This window comes from Pseudophryne corroboree, chromosome 5 (genome assembly GCF_028390025.1).
Source record: "Pseudophryne corroboree isolate aPseCor3 chromosome 5, aPseCor3.hap2, whole genome shotgun sequence".
Taxonomy (NCBI): Eukaryota; Metazoa; Chordata; class Amphibia; order Anura; family Myobatrachidae; genus Pseudophryne; species Pseudophryne corroboree.
Window position 1 is genome coordinate 767,760,034 of NC_086448.1, and position 15,383 is coordinate 767,775,416.

A 15,383-nucleotide genomic window follows, 5' to 3' on the forward strand; every position below is an offset into this window, starting at 1 on the left:
ATATTTGAGTTTCCCTTGCCAATATTTAAATCTTGTTCAGTGTGCCGCAAGTTGTATAAGGTTGAAATTCTCTGTGCAACAGTGTCGTCACCATGTTGTTATAAAAACGCCCCAAAACCGCTGCTGTTGGAAGGGCCCGGCAGGGGCCCCAGTTTGCTACCCCTCCCAGTATGCCTGTGCTGTAGCCAGTGGCAGTGGCACCATCTTCCCAGTGGTCTCTTCAGGAAGATGGCGCCGCACATAGAAAGCAAAGACTCTGGCACTGTGCCAGAGTCTTTATTCTCTAGTGGCCAGCGTCATATTCCCAAATATCACTGGAATGCTGGCACCGGCTGGGTAGGACTAGGAGGGACCTGCCTCCTAAGATTGTTCTACTGTGAGGCGTAATCTGAATTGGGGGTACTATGGTGTGACCACACCCATCCTTGTGAGACAACACCCCTTTTTGTTTTGCAACTAGGGAGGTGCCTAATCCCTTGCACTGGTCCCGGCTCTGCTTAATGAGGGGGTGGGGTGGGGGGGGGGGGGTGAGGGGAATGAGTTCCACCACCACTCTGAGACCACTTTAAGCACTGCCATGTACAATGTATATAAATACAGACATTTTACTGCACTTCAACAAGGGGATCTTTCAGCCTGAAACGTCTGCTTCTTCTGTTACTGTTTGCCTGCTTTAATTAATTAAAAAAAACAAAAAAAACAAAACAAAACTCTATTGAGCATGTTTTGGTGCAACTATTCACTGGCATGTAGACTTACCTGTCAGCTTGTGTAACAGATTGTAACCAGAGCAGCCAAAAATGGGTGAAGGGAGCGTGGCAAAATGGAAGGAGGAATGGCAGCGCCTCCTGAACACCCCCTCTCCGGAAGAATAGCTTTCTCGGCACTAGGAGTCACTCAGGGGGCAGCGTTGAACATTTGTCCTCCTCAACGGTGGCCAGACCGTTTTTTGGGGCGGCTGCGTGACGTCACACACAGCCATTCCGTTAAAGAAAATGGTGGCGTTGCAGCTGCATATGCTGGGGGCATCTGCTATTCCCCATTGATCATAAAATGTATTTGTAAACAATACTTGCAGTTTTTCATCGTTGACTAACACAAAAGATGCTTGGGGCTACTAACACATGGATAAGCCACGTAAAGCTTCTCATGGGTCAGTGGCATCACAACGGGGTGCAGTCCGCATCCGAGTGTCACCCACCAAGGGGCGAAACCAAACTGCCAGATCCTCTTCAGTGACAGGAGCCGGGTGTTGCACTGTGACATTACGTGCAGCACCCAGCCCCTGTCACAGTGCAGGAGCCGGCACCGCACACACACTAGTCCCCAGGTGCAGCCCGCAAACCCCGGGACACCCGGAGCGTCAAAACTGAGATTTTGGCAATGAGGCCACACCCCTACCCTTGAGACCATGCCCCTTTCTGCCATTGCACACAGCATTACCTCCTCCCCCCCCCCCCTCCTCTCCGGGTGTCACCAGTGACAGTGACGCCTCTGCCATGCTTGTAGCAGCTGCTCCTAAGATCTACGTCTGCAGCCCTGAGTGTTTGCCCCTGTGACTTGTTGATGGTCATAGCGAAGCAGAGGCTTACAGGAACTGAAGGGATTTGGATTGAAAAGAAAGAATAATGGGGATAAGGGGTATACGTGGTATAAACACAGTCTCACCTGCACCACATCCCGTTAGAACCTCTGCCTCAATTAGGTTCCTCTGCAGAGCAGTCACTTTAAGTCGGGTTCTGTTGTATAACCTGGGCAGAGTCAAGTTCTGAGTCAAGCATGACCGGAACACCAGCTGTCAGTGCAGTGCTGTACGCTGGAAGTCCAGCTGCAGTAAGTGACTTCAAAAATTTCACTCATACTGTATAGTCATTTTGGACAGGATAGTATCGGGTGACCAGCGGTTGGGAGACCGCCGGTCACCACACCGACGCCTGGATCCCGTCTGTCAGATGGCCAGCGGGGTGGGAGTGGGGGCGAGCGCAACTTAAGCCCCTTGCGGGCTCACTGCGCTTGCCACGCAGCGGGCTCACCACAGGTCCTGTTCCCATTCTATGGGTGTCGTGGACACCCACGAGTGGGAATAGTCCCCATGCCAAGCGGCGGGCTAGTCAGTGTTCGGGATGCCAGCGCCGGTATTGGGACCGCCGGTCACATAACCGCATCCCTGTTGGACTTGAGGAGCCTGCACACTGCACACTGCACGCGTCTGGTTTTTCCTTTATTGCTCCTCTCCCTGATGTCAGATTGGGACCATACATACATCAGTTCTTCTCTAGGTCACTAAGCTATACAATAGTGAAAACACAATATAAATTCATACAGTAGATTTTGTGTGATGCCAGAACGTACAGACAAAACAGACTAAATTTCACTTTCTTTTTCTTTTTTTTTTTGTCTCGATGGTCCATAAACCGTCCCTAGAAGTATAATTGTCAAAAAAATGTCTTTGTACAGACACAACCCTTACAGTTTTATTATATGTATAGATTTCTGTTGTAGGGTTTCCCTATTTATATTTGGCCATGTAAGGCTTTGTGTAAACCCAATTTCCACTGTTGTTATGTTGCTTGTTACTGTTACAGTGTTTCACTGATAACCTCAATTAAGGACAAAATGATGAAAAAATGGGAGTAAATCTGTGAAAATCACAAACATATTACGATTGGTCTGATTCCGCATATGCTACAGAAGTGTTTTTTCAAGCACTATGCCGTGGCAGACTAGTGTGCCCTGAGCAGTCTCCAGGTGTGCCGCCATACAGGGCAGCCATCAGGGGGGGACTATGGTGGCTGGTGTCCCGGGCCCTTACTGAGAGGGGGGCCCACCCCTGGCTCCTACCGCCAATACCTGTAGAGCTGCACCAGTCTGTGAATCAACAGCAGGATGATGCACAGGGAGGACTTCTTAAAACAAGCATTATCTGAGCATCAGCTCTCTGTAAATGGTTTCTGCAGGTCCGCAACACTCCACCTATATGTATCGGATTCGTCACAATGTATGACAACACATAAGTCACATAAGGGTGGAGCAGTGCAGCAAAAAAAATTTTTGGGGAGGGAGGGTCCCTATTTTGTCAGTCCAGGGCCCCACAATTTCTGATGGCAGCCCTGCCGCCATAGAAGCTGCTACTGAGGCCCTGGAACGATCAATACTGAAGGGTTTAGTGGCTGCAGAGCCAGTTCTAATTTCGGGCCCGGGCAGTGTTGGGCTCTTCTGGCCTTCTCAAACGTGGCTCAGGCATGACCTGTGGAGAAGCTGCGACATGACATCCTAGGACACGCAACTGCACCATGCATCACCATTATATTTGAGTGTGCCATGGCAATATTTAAATCTTCTTCAGTGTGCTGCGAGTTGTTAAAGGTTGAGAATCTCTGGTCTAAGGGGCACCAGCAAAAATATTACCTAAGGCACCAAATTGGTCGGGCTGGCTCTGCCATTACCCATCCACCTTAAGTATTGCGAGTTTCCTATGTACTTTAAATATCATCTGACTCGTCTGTCACCAACATTAGAGATAGAGATCTACACAAAGGAACTACAGAATAATATCACTTTGGGCAGCAACGATACCCCGTTCAATCTGCCGCTTCTGCCCGGGGTATTTGCCAAGTTAGCTCAGTGTGAAAGGGACCCCGTAAAAAAAAACCAACAGGTTGAGTGACCTGGGAAACCAACTCAGGTAGCGACCTGGGTTGGACACCGTCATCTGACCCAGGGTCCCATTCACACTGTATAGAGAGTTGTATCACTGGCACTTGGAGATGATGTCATCTCCAAGCGCCAGCAGAAGAGAAGCCGCATCAATAACCCGTGTCCAGCATGTGGTGTGAACAGGTTTCAAAACACTAGTGGGGCAGATGTATTAAGCCTGGAGAAGGGATAAAGAAGTGATAAAGTGGTGGTAAGTGCAAGGTGATAACACACCAGCCAATCAGCTCGTAACTTTCTTTATGCATTCTCCATGCTTAATATATCTATTGTTTGAACGAGGCTGAAGTTAGCTTCTTATTCGGCCAGCTTCTTATTCACTTCTTATTCAAGCTCTAGCTTCTTATTCACTTCTTATTCGAACTCCAGCTTCTTATTCAGATCATTCAGTTTTGCAAGGGTTAATGAGTCTTGGGTCACAAATTTGACACCTGAACTCAACAGAGTAGGGTCCCTTGCATATGACCCACTTGTATTTTGCTTGGCCCAACGCTGTTTTGGACATGAAATACACCGGAAAAGTGGACACAAACACCATTTTATAAATTGCCATTTTGAATAAGTAGCTGTAGTTTTTCAAGGGTTAACTAGTCTTGGGCCACAAATTTGACACCTGAAATCAACAAAGCGTGGTCACTTACATATGACCCACTTGTATTTTGCTTGGCCCAACACTGTTTTGGGCATGAAATACACTAGCAAAGTGGGCACAAACACCATAATTTACCATTTTGAATAAGTAGCTGTAGTTTTGCAAGGGTTAACCAGTCTTGGGCCACAAATTTGACACCTGAAATCAACAGAGGGTCGTCACTTACATGTGACCCACTTGTATTTTGCCTGGCCCAACGCCATACCTCCCAACATGACCCTCTCCAGGAGGGACAGAATGCTCTGCTCCTGGACTTCCCTCTTAATCTATCATACCTCCCAACATGACCCTCTCCAGGAGATACAGAATACTCTGCTCCTGGACTTCCCTCTTAATTTATGATTGCCATCACCTGTGCTGAAACATCTTGCTTATCCATTAACCTGTTCAAAACAGGTGATGGCAATCATAAATTAAGAGGAAAGTCCAGAAGCAGAACATTTTGTCCCTCCTGGAGAAGGTCATGTTGGGAGGTATGCCAACGCTGTTTTGGGCATGAAATACACTGGCAAAGTGGGCACAAACACCATTTTATAAATTGCCATTTTGAATAAGTAGCTGTAGTTTTGCAAGGGTTACCCAGTCTTGGGACACAAATTTGACACCTGAAATCAACAGAGGGTGCTCACTTCAGAGCCGAAACTAAGGGGGGGCTAGGGGGGCATGTGACCCGGGCGCGGGATTTGATAGGGCGCTGGGATCAGCTGGGTCTGACACAGCAAAGAATCTATTGAAGAAAAATGGGATTTGTAGTCATGTGTGCTACTGCTTAGACTTTATGCAGTAGCATAGAGACTACAAATCCCATGAGGCATTGCAGAAAGCTGGCCACGGTTGCTGGAGCTAGGGAGTCAGGGTAACGTCTAGTTTCCCTTCCTCAGCAGCGGCGGCAAGCCCAAAAAAGTATACTGCCCGCCCGCACGAGCTACGAATGTGGTCAGCTACTGACCTTTTTCTGGCCCCACACAGCATTGCATTCAGCCACAGCACAGTGATGGATGGAAGCAGGACAGCGAGAGATGACCGGAGGTAAAACACACACACACATTCACTGTGACTGGTGTTAACCCCTGCAGCTCATTCAAACTACTGCTCATTTTCACCACTGTGACAGCTACAGATATATATATATATATATATATATATATGTGTATGTGGCTGTGTACATATATACACACGTATGTGTGTGTGTGTGTGTATATATATATATATATATATATATATATCATGTGTGTATTACTGGTGTCTGCTGGTCTGAGGGATATCTGTGTTGAATTTGTTTGCTTCTTATTTTTTTTCTTTTTCTTTTTCTATTTTATTATATATTTATTTATTTATTTTGGGGGGGGCGCAAAATGTCTGTCTTGCCCCGGGTGCCGTTAGTCCTAGTTTCGGCCCTGCTCACTTACATATGACCCACTTGTATTCTGCCTGGCCCAATGCTGTTTTGGGAATGAAATACACTGGCAAAGTGGGCACACACACCATATTTTACCATTTTGAATAAGTAGCTGTAGTTTTGCAAGAGTTAACTAGTCTTGGGACACAATTGTGAGACCTGCAATCAACAGAATGTGGTCACTTACATATCACCCACTTGTATTCTACCTGGCCCAACATTGATTTGTGAATGAAATACGCTGGCCAAGTGGGCACAACCACCATATTATAATTTACCATTTTGAATATGTAGCTGTAGTTTTGCAAGGGTTAACTAGTCTTGGGCGACATATCTGATACCAGAAATCAAGGGTTAGATTAGCTCCTTATCGCACAGGGGAGTCACAGAGAGCCTATGTTGAGTTAAAGTTGTCTGAAGTCAGCTCCTATCCTTGCTTGAAGGAAGCTATACTCAGCAGGATTGGGGTGACGGGTCCCAGCAAAGCCCAAGAATATTATGAGTTGCAGCTGAACCCAAGTGAGCCTCCAATGGGCAAACTGGCATAATTGGCCAGACTGAGTAAAACCTGGTTACAGACAGAAAAAAACTCTTCTCAGTGGGTAGTGGAAGTGATGGCTCTAGACCAGGCTATATGGGTATTAGACCGTGGTGTAAAACACTGGGCCTTTGCAGGCTGACCCCCAGACAATTGAGGAGCTAGCAGTGGTGATTGAGAGGTACCTGACCCTGGGAAAATTTAATAAAGCCAAGCAAGGGTTACAGCCAGTACAAAAACCCAGTACCCAGATCCCCATTGTTAAACCAAACAGCCCGTCTCCAGTCATATATTTTGAGTGCAGAGAGCCCAGTCATGCACAGCGGTGCTTCCTAAAGCAGGGTGAGCTAGTGGATTGCAGCTCAGGGAAAACAGCACAACCTGTATTCAGTATGGCGCCTGGAATTATTTCCCCAGCTGAAACTACCCTGTTTCATCTGATGGTACAGATTGAAGGCTGTGATATCTGGGCCTTGGTTGATACTGGCAATGAATTGTCTATCATCTCTGCTAACCTGGTTCTTCCTGGGTCTGGCCAGGTTGTGCTTCTGGTAAAGGTGCTATGTATACTTGGTGACATAGAAGAATGCCCATGAGTGCACCTGCCAGTGGTGAATAAAGGAAAACCAGTAAAAATGGTAGCCACAGTAGTTTCCAAACCTCCTTATCCACTAATCCTGGGCCAGGACTTCCCACTGTTGCAGGAGTTTGTTACCTGGCATGACATTGGCAGACAGACAGAGGTTGAGCTGTCGCAGGGGCCAAGATCTACTGGAAGCCAAGGTTGTATGACTGTAAAGCCATCTCTTGCCAGTGAGATTGAGACACATTAGTCCCCCATTTGCAAAAGAGTGTCTTTGCAGGACTTTAGGCGAGATCAACATAACGATGGCAACTTGTCCAATACTTTTTAAAATGTGATGGTGGTAAATGGTAAGGTATACTCTGCTTTACCACCTGAAGGTGTACCTTACTTTATGTGAAAAACAATTTGTTTTACCTTGTAACTTATTTGCAAGGTAAAAGGGTAGACCAGTTGCTGATTCCCCGAAAACACGAGCAGCTAGTATTGAGGGCGGCTCGCATGCATTTATGGGGTGGCCATTTAGGGAGGAGAAAACTCTCCAGCGTATCCAGCTATGGTTCTCCTGGCCAGGCATTCATGCTGCAGTAAAAAAATATTGTCAGGAATGCCCAGTGTACCAAAAGAATGCACCCCAGACATAATTTAGGGTGCCCTTGATTTTCCTGACTATAATTTCCATGCCTATTGAGCCAATTTTTATAGATCTGATAGGGCCAGTAGAAAAATCAGATCATGGGCATCAGTATATATTGGTGACGGTGTACTACTCCACCGGGTACCCGGGGCCATACCACTATGTAACATGAAATCTAGCACTATTGTCCGGGAGTTCTTGATGCTGTATACCCATCTAGGAATACCAATAGAGGTCCTGACCGACTTAGGTACCCCTTTTGTGTCTAAATTAATGAAATACCTGTGTCGCCTGTTAAAGGTGGATAGAATTACCACTTTGGTTTACCCCCCGCAGACAGACGGCTTGGTCGAATGCTTTAACAGAACCCTTATGCAGATGATGAAAAGGGCAGTGTCACAGGAGAAGCGAGATTAGGACCTACTCTTACCTTAGCTAATGTTTGCAGTTTGAGAGGTACCCCAAGCCTCTTTTATAATAATAATAATAATAATAATAATAATTATTATTATTATTATTATTATTACTATCATCCTTTATTTATATAGAGACTTTATATAGAGACTGTATGGGGTTTAGACCATTCAAACTCCTCTATGGTAGACAACGCAGAGGGATACTAGATCTATTAAAAGATGGTTGGGAGCAGCAATTGTCCCAAGAGCCTAACATCGTTCAGTTTGTGTCCCAATTGTATGGCTGTCTAAGGAAAATTACGCCACTTCTGACCAAGCATATAGTAAGAGCTCAACAGGATCAAAAATGCAGTCATGGCGTTACTGCTGTCAACCAGACTTTTAATAGGGGCAACAAGGTACTGATACTTGTGTCTAGGTACGGCAGGAAGGTAGAAGGAAAGAGGTAAAAGTCTACCATGTGAATTTGTTGAAGCCTTGGCAAGTGCCAGTCAGCCCTCTTTAGTGGCTGTGAAAACCCCAGAATGTCAGGTGCCTACTGAAGTAACTTTGAGTCCTAGCCAGAAACAAGAAGTGGTAAACTTAGTAGCACAGTACCAGGTTGTGTTCTCTGCCCTCCTGGAGAAAACTCAAATCATACAGCATGACAATGTTACTCCACCCGGGGTGGTGATAAAACAAAGGCCATATTGTATATCTGAGGCCCAACAGGCAGCAGTAAAACGGGAACTGGAAGTGATGCGGCGCTTGGGGGTCATAGAGTAGTCAAACAGTGAATGGAATAATCCCATTTTTTTAGAGCCCAAGCCTTTTGGAGCTTTGAGATTCTGTAATGACTTCAGAAAATTAAATAAAGTTCCTCGGTTTGATTCCTATCCTATGCCCCGGGTTGATGAACTGGTAGAAAACAATAAGCCAGTATCTAACTACGCTAGATTTACTGAAAGGGTACTGGCAAATTCCTCTGATGGAAGCTGCTAAAGCAACAACAGCCTTCTCTACCACAGTGGGTTTGTTCCAGTATAAAGTCGCACCTTCCAAAGGTGGATGCACTGTTACAGTCTCTACAGGCACAAGGGTTCACATCTAACCTGGAGAAGTGTGCCATCATAACTGTGGAGGCAAAGTATCTGGGGTATATTGTATGCCAAGGGTAAGTTAAAACTCAACCCAGCAAGGTGGAAGCAATCCTCACATGGCCTAAGCTAAAATGTATATCGCAACTCAGTACATTCTTTGGTCTGGTGGGCTATTATCGTAGGTTCAGGGGTGGAACTTGCAGCTGTGCAACCGGTGCAATCTACCAGGGCCCCTCCACGATGAAGGGGCCCACAGCCGGAGGCACTACAATGAGTCAGACTGACTCTTTACATGCCACCTGCCGGCGCGCTGCAAGCCGCCGGTTCCCCTTAACAGAATGAGGCTGAGCTGGTGTGCAGAGCTGCGGTCTGGCCAGAGGGGCAGGATGATGCAGTGGAGGAGTCTGGAGAAGGAGAAGGGGCCATCTTCCCCTCTCATTCACGGGCAGCCCAGCTGTTTCTTTTTTCTACCGGCGCCGGAACATCACGTGACCATGCGGCTAAACTGTAGAGTAGCTGAGGTAGTGCAGCAGCATTCCTTGTAAGGCGGTCAGGCAGCTGTGTGTTTATTTATTTTTATTTTATTATACATTTTTCTAATTGTACATTTCATCCTGCAAACTCAGAATCGCGGACCTCGAAGAGGTGGAGCCTAGATTGAGGGGGCGGAGATTGGGAGGTGGTAGGCGGGGTTGTTACCGTAAGCTGGTCTCTCTGCAAATAGTAATGGTGACTGTGCAGTGATATATAACGTACAGCACAGCATAGCGTGACCCCACTAAGGCAGCCAGGCACAGGGTCATGTGTTGTCACCCAGGGTGCATGTTCTGCTGCTGGCTGCATGATGCATAGTGTGGGCATCTGTCTCCATGGGCCTTGTGTATCCTTGTACAAAGGAATTGTCCCATATTTATACAGTGAGAAGTCTCCTGAGTTTTTGTGGGAGTTGGATACAATTGGCCGACAGTTATCGTTACGAGTGATGTGCACCGGAAATTTTTCGGGTTTTGTGTTTTGGTTTTGGATTCGGTTCCGCAGCCGTGTTTTGGATTCGGACGCGTTTTGGCAAAACCTCCCTGAAATTTTTTTGTCGGATTCGGGTGTGTTTTGGATTCGGGTGTTTTTTTACAAAAAACCCTCAAAAACAGCTTAAATCATAGAATTTGGGGGTCATTTTGATCCCATAGTATTATTAACCTCAATAACCATAATTTCCACTCATTTTCAGTCTATTCTGAACACCTCACACCTCACAATATTATTTTTAGTCCTAAAATTTGCGCCGAGGTCGCTGGATGGCTAAGCTAAGCGACACAAGTGGCCGACACAAACACATGGCCCATCTAGGAGTGGCACTGCAGTGTCAGGCAGGATGGCACTTCAAAAAAATTATCCCCAAACAGCACATGATGCAAAGAAAAAAAGAGGCGCACCAAGGTCGCTGTGTGACTAAGCTAAGCGACACAAGTGGCCGACACAAATACCTGGCCCATCTAGGAGTGGCACTGCAGTGTCAGGCAGGATAGCACTTCAAAACAATTGTCCCCAAACAGCACATGATGCAAAGAAAAAAAGAGGCGCAATGAGGTAGCTGTGTGACTAATCTAAGCGACCCAAGTGGCCGACACAAACACCTGGCCCATCTAGGAGTGGCACTGCAGTGTCAGACAGGATGGCACTTCAAAAAAATAGTCCCCAAACAGCACATGATGCAAAGAATAAAAGAGGCGCAATGAGGTAGCTGTGTGACTAAGCTAAGCGACCCAAGTGGCCGACACAAACACCTGGCCCATCTAGGAGTGGCACTGCAGTGTCAGACAGGATGGCACTTCAAAAAAATAGTCCCCAAACAGCACATGATGCAAAGAAAAAAAAGAGGCGCACCAAGGTCGCTGTGTGACTAAGCTAAGCGACACAAGTGGCCGACACAAACACCTGGCCCATCTAGGAGTGGCACTGCAGTTTTCTAGCGAGAGGATGAGTGCTTCCATCCTCATGTGAAGCTGAACCCCTAGCCATGAACATAGGCCAGGGCCTCAGCCGTTCCTTGCCACTCCGTGTCGTAAATGACATATTGGCAAGTTTACGCTTCTCCTCAGACGCTTTTAATTTTGATTTTTGGGTCATTTTTCTGAACTTTTGTTTTTTGGATTTTACATGCTCTCTACTATGACATTGGGCATCGGCCTTGGCAGACGACGTTGATGGCATTTCATCGTCTCGGCCATGACTAGTGGCAGCAGCTTCAGCACGAGGTGGAAGTGGATCTTGATCTTTCCCTATTTTACCCTCCACATTTTTGTCCTCCATTTTTTAATGTGTGGAATTATATGCCAGTATCAATAGCAATGGCCTACCACTATATATACTGCGCACAACTGAAATGCACCACAGGTATGGATAGATAGTATACTTGACGACACAGAGGTAGGTAGAGCAGTGGCCTTCCGTACCGTACTGCTATATATACTGGTGGTCACTGTCAGCAAACTGCAAAACAAATGCACCACAGGTATAGAATCTAGATGGATAGTATACTTGACGACACAGAGGTAGGTAGAGCAGTGGCCTTCCGTACCGTACTGCTATATATACTGGTGGTCACTGTCAGCAAACTGCAAAACTAAAATGCACCACAGGTATAGAATCTAGACGGATAGTATACTTGACGACACAGAGGTAGGTAGAGCAGTGGCCTTCCGTACCGTACTGCTATATATACTGGTGGTCACTGGTCAGCAAAACTCTGCACTGTACTCCTCCTATATAATATACTGGTGGTCCCCAGTCCCCACAATAAAGCAGTGTGAGCACAGATATATGCAGCACACTGAGCACAGATATGGAGTGTTTTTCAGGCAGACAATGTATACTGGTGGTCACTGGTCAGCAAAACTCTGCACTGTACTCCTCCTATATAATACAGCTGCTCCCCAGTCCCCACAATTAAGCAGTGTGCGCACAGATATATGCAGCACACAGTGGCAAACGCAGGATTTGCATGGGGGGGTTTCCAGAACTGGGCGGAGCCAATCACGGGGGTGTGGACTGAGGTGACCCAGTATATGCTGGGTCCGTAAAACTAGTGTGTGTGTGTGTGTGTGTATATATATATATATATATATATATATATATATATATACACATATACATATATATATATATATATATATATATATACATACACACACATACATATACACATATACATAGCATATTAAACATGCATACATATATATATATATATATATGTACACACACATACAGTACACATATATATACACATGTGTGTGTGTGTATATATATATATATATATATATATATATATCTATATATCATGTGTGTGTGTGTTTATATGTATGTATGTATGTATGTATATACATGTGTATATATGTATGCACATGGATATATATGTACTATAATTAAAATAAAGTAAACTTTTATTGCACTTGCACTTACAAGTGCCACCAGGAAGACAGCAGGCTGCAGAGGACGCTAGACAGCCATTAATAATACTCATGCAGCTAAAAAAAAAAATGAAAAAATAAAAAAAATATATATATTTTTTTTTTTAGTGGAGGGGGGTTTCTGGGTGCTCGGAAACCCCCCTGGGTGCGCCACTGGCACACTGAGCACAGATATGGAGTGTTTTTCAGGCAGACAACGTATGCTGGTGGTCACTGGTCAGCAAAACTCTGCACTGTACTCCTCCTATATAATATACTGGTGGTCCCCAGTCCCCACAATAAAGCAGTGTGAGCACAGATATATGCAGCACACTGAGCACAGATATGGAGTGTTTTTCAGGCAGACAACGTATACTGGTGGTCACTGTCAGCAAATCTCTGCACTGTACTCCTCCTATATAATACAGCTGCTCCCCAGTCCCCACAATTAAGCAGTGTGAGCACAGATATATGCAGCACACTGAGCACAGATATGGAGTGTTTTTCAGGCAGACAACGTATACTGGTGGTCACTGATCAGCAAAACTCTGCACTGTACTGCTCCTATATAATACAGCTGCTCCCCAGTCCCCACAATTAAGCAATAAGCACAAATATTTTTGCATCAAGAATTCAAGATTAATAAACGGAGAGGACGCCAGCCACGTCCTCTCCCTAACATTTCCAATGCACGAGTGAAAATGTCAGCGACGCGCGGCTGCTTATATAGAATCCGAATCTCGCGAGAATCCGACAGCGGGATGATGACGTTCGGGCGCGCTCGGGTTAACCGAGCCATACGGGAGAATCCGAGTATGCCTCGGACCCGTGTAAAATGGGTGAAGTTCGGGGGGGTTCAGTTTCCGAGGAACCGAACCCGCTCATCACTAGTATTGATATTCATTATATCGACATGAAGAACTGTCAACAAACAGTCCCTTGTGATATAGCAGTTTCGTACTTTATACCGGTGACAGCAGTGCCTTTTTCTGGATCACATTGCATTGGCGATGTCTCAGCAGTGTTCTGGTGAGTATTTTCCCCACTATCCCTAATCCCTAAACCTTTCCCTAGTAGCTAACCTTAACCTTTTCCCCTCCTCAGAGCCTAACCCTAGCCACCACCCCAGTGCCTCACCCCCCCCCCCTACCCCCAGCAGCCTAACCCTAAAACTTACCCATAGTGCCTACTATTTTGGCGTTACGTGTAAAAGGAGCACTACTGTGTGGCGTAATGTGTATAAGGAGCTCTACTGTGTGGCGTCACCTGTATAAGGTTTATTACTGTGTGGTGTAACGTATATAAGAAGCACCACTGTGTGGCGTAACGTGTATAAGGAGCACTATTGTGTGGCGTAAAGTGTATAAGGACCATTACTGTGTGTTGTAACGTGTATAAGGAGCTCTACTGTGTTGCGTAACATGTATAAGGAGCAGTACTGTGTGGAGTAACGTGTATCAGGAGCACTACTGTGTGGTATAACGTATATTAAGAATACTACTGTGCGGCATAACATGTATAAGAGGCACTACTGTGTGTTGTAATGTGTATAAGGAGCACTACTCTGTGGCGTAACGTGTAGAAGGAGCTCTACTATGTGGCGTAATGCGTATAAGAAGCAGTACTGTGTGGCGTAACGTGTTTCAGGAGCACTACTGTGTAGCGTAATGTATATAAGGAGTACTTCTGTTCAGTGTAATGTAATGTAAATCGGTGTAATGTAATATGGTTGCACTACTGTGTGGCATAATTTGAATTGGTGGTACTAGTGTGTGCCCACACCCCTTTTCAATGAGACCATGCCCTATTTTTTGACACACATGTTTTGGATCTTGGGTGGGGGGTGGGGGCTGGGGCAATGCATTTTGTTGCACCTGGGCTCACCATGGTCTTGTTCCGCCACTGTGTAGGTTCATACACGAATTTGCCACAGGGCAGCATCATTCACTGAATGTCTGAGGAAACAGTCCCCAGACAAGATCTAATCGTAGATGTGCTAAATGTAGCACATCTACGATCATTTACGTTGACATGACTAGTCCGCCCCGCATGACTGGCCCTAGCCCCCCCGCGCCCCCCCACACCTCCCACATAGGTACAAAACCATTGCACAGTGGCGATGATTTTGTACCTGATGAGTATCTCCCTGCCAGCGCAGCTCCTGCATGCTGGCAGTCCGCTACTCGTCACATCCCGGGTCGCAGAGGCTGTGTGTGACACCAGGCAGCTGCCTCGGGCCGCCCCCCAACGGTCCAGACAGGCCTCCGTTGTCCGGACCGTGGTTTTAAAGCCGGTGGAGTGCCCCTTCCCGCCACGTGACCGCCTCTGCTTGTCAATCAGGCAGAGGCGATCAAAGCCCTCAGATGCTGATAGAATCTCACTGGGCTCCCGGAGTGCGCTCGCGCAGGGCGCACTCCACAAAGTAATTCAGACTGCGATCGCTGCCGCTGCAGTGATGCAGTCTGAATTACCCCCTAGGCCCGCAGAGACTGCTTTGCAGAATTTATGAAAAGCTTTGTGCGCAGAGCCGGTATTGCAGGCTCCTGATTTCAGGTGTCAAATTTCTGGCCCAAGACTGGTTAACCCTTGCAAAACTACGGCTACTTATTCAAAATGGTAAAATATGGTGTTTGTGCCCACTTTGCCAGTGTATTTCATACCCAAAACAGCGTTGGGCCAGTCAAAATACAAGTGGGTCATATGCAAGTGACCACCCTCTGTTGATTTTTGGGGTCAAATTTGTGGCCCAAGACTAGTTAACCCTTGCAAAACTGCAGCTACTTATTCAAAATAGCAATTTATAAAATGGTGTTTGTGCCCAATTTGCCAGTGTATTTGATGCCCAAAACAGCGTTGGGCCAAGCAAAATACAAGTGGGTCATATGTAAGTGACCACTATCTGTTGATTTCAGGTGTCAA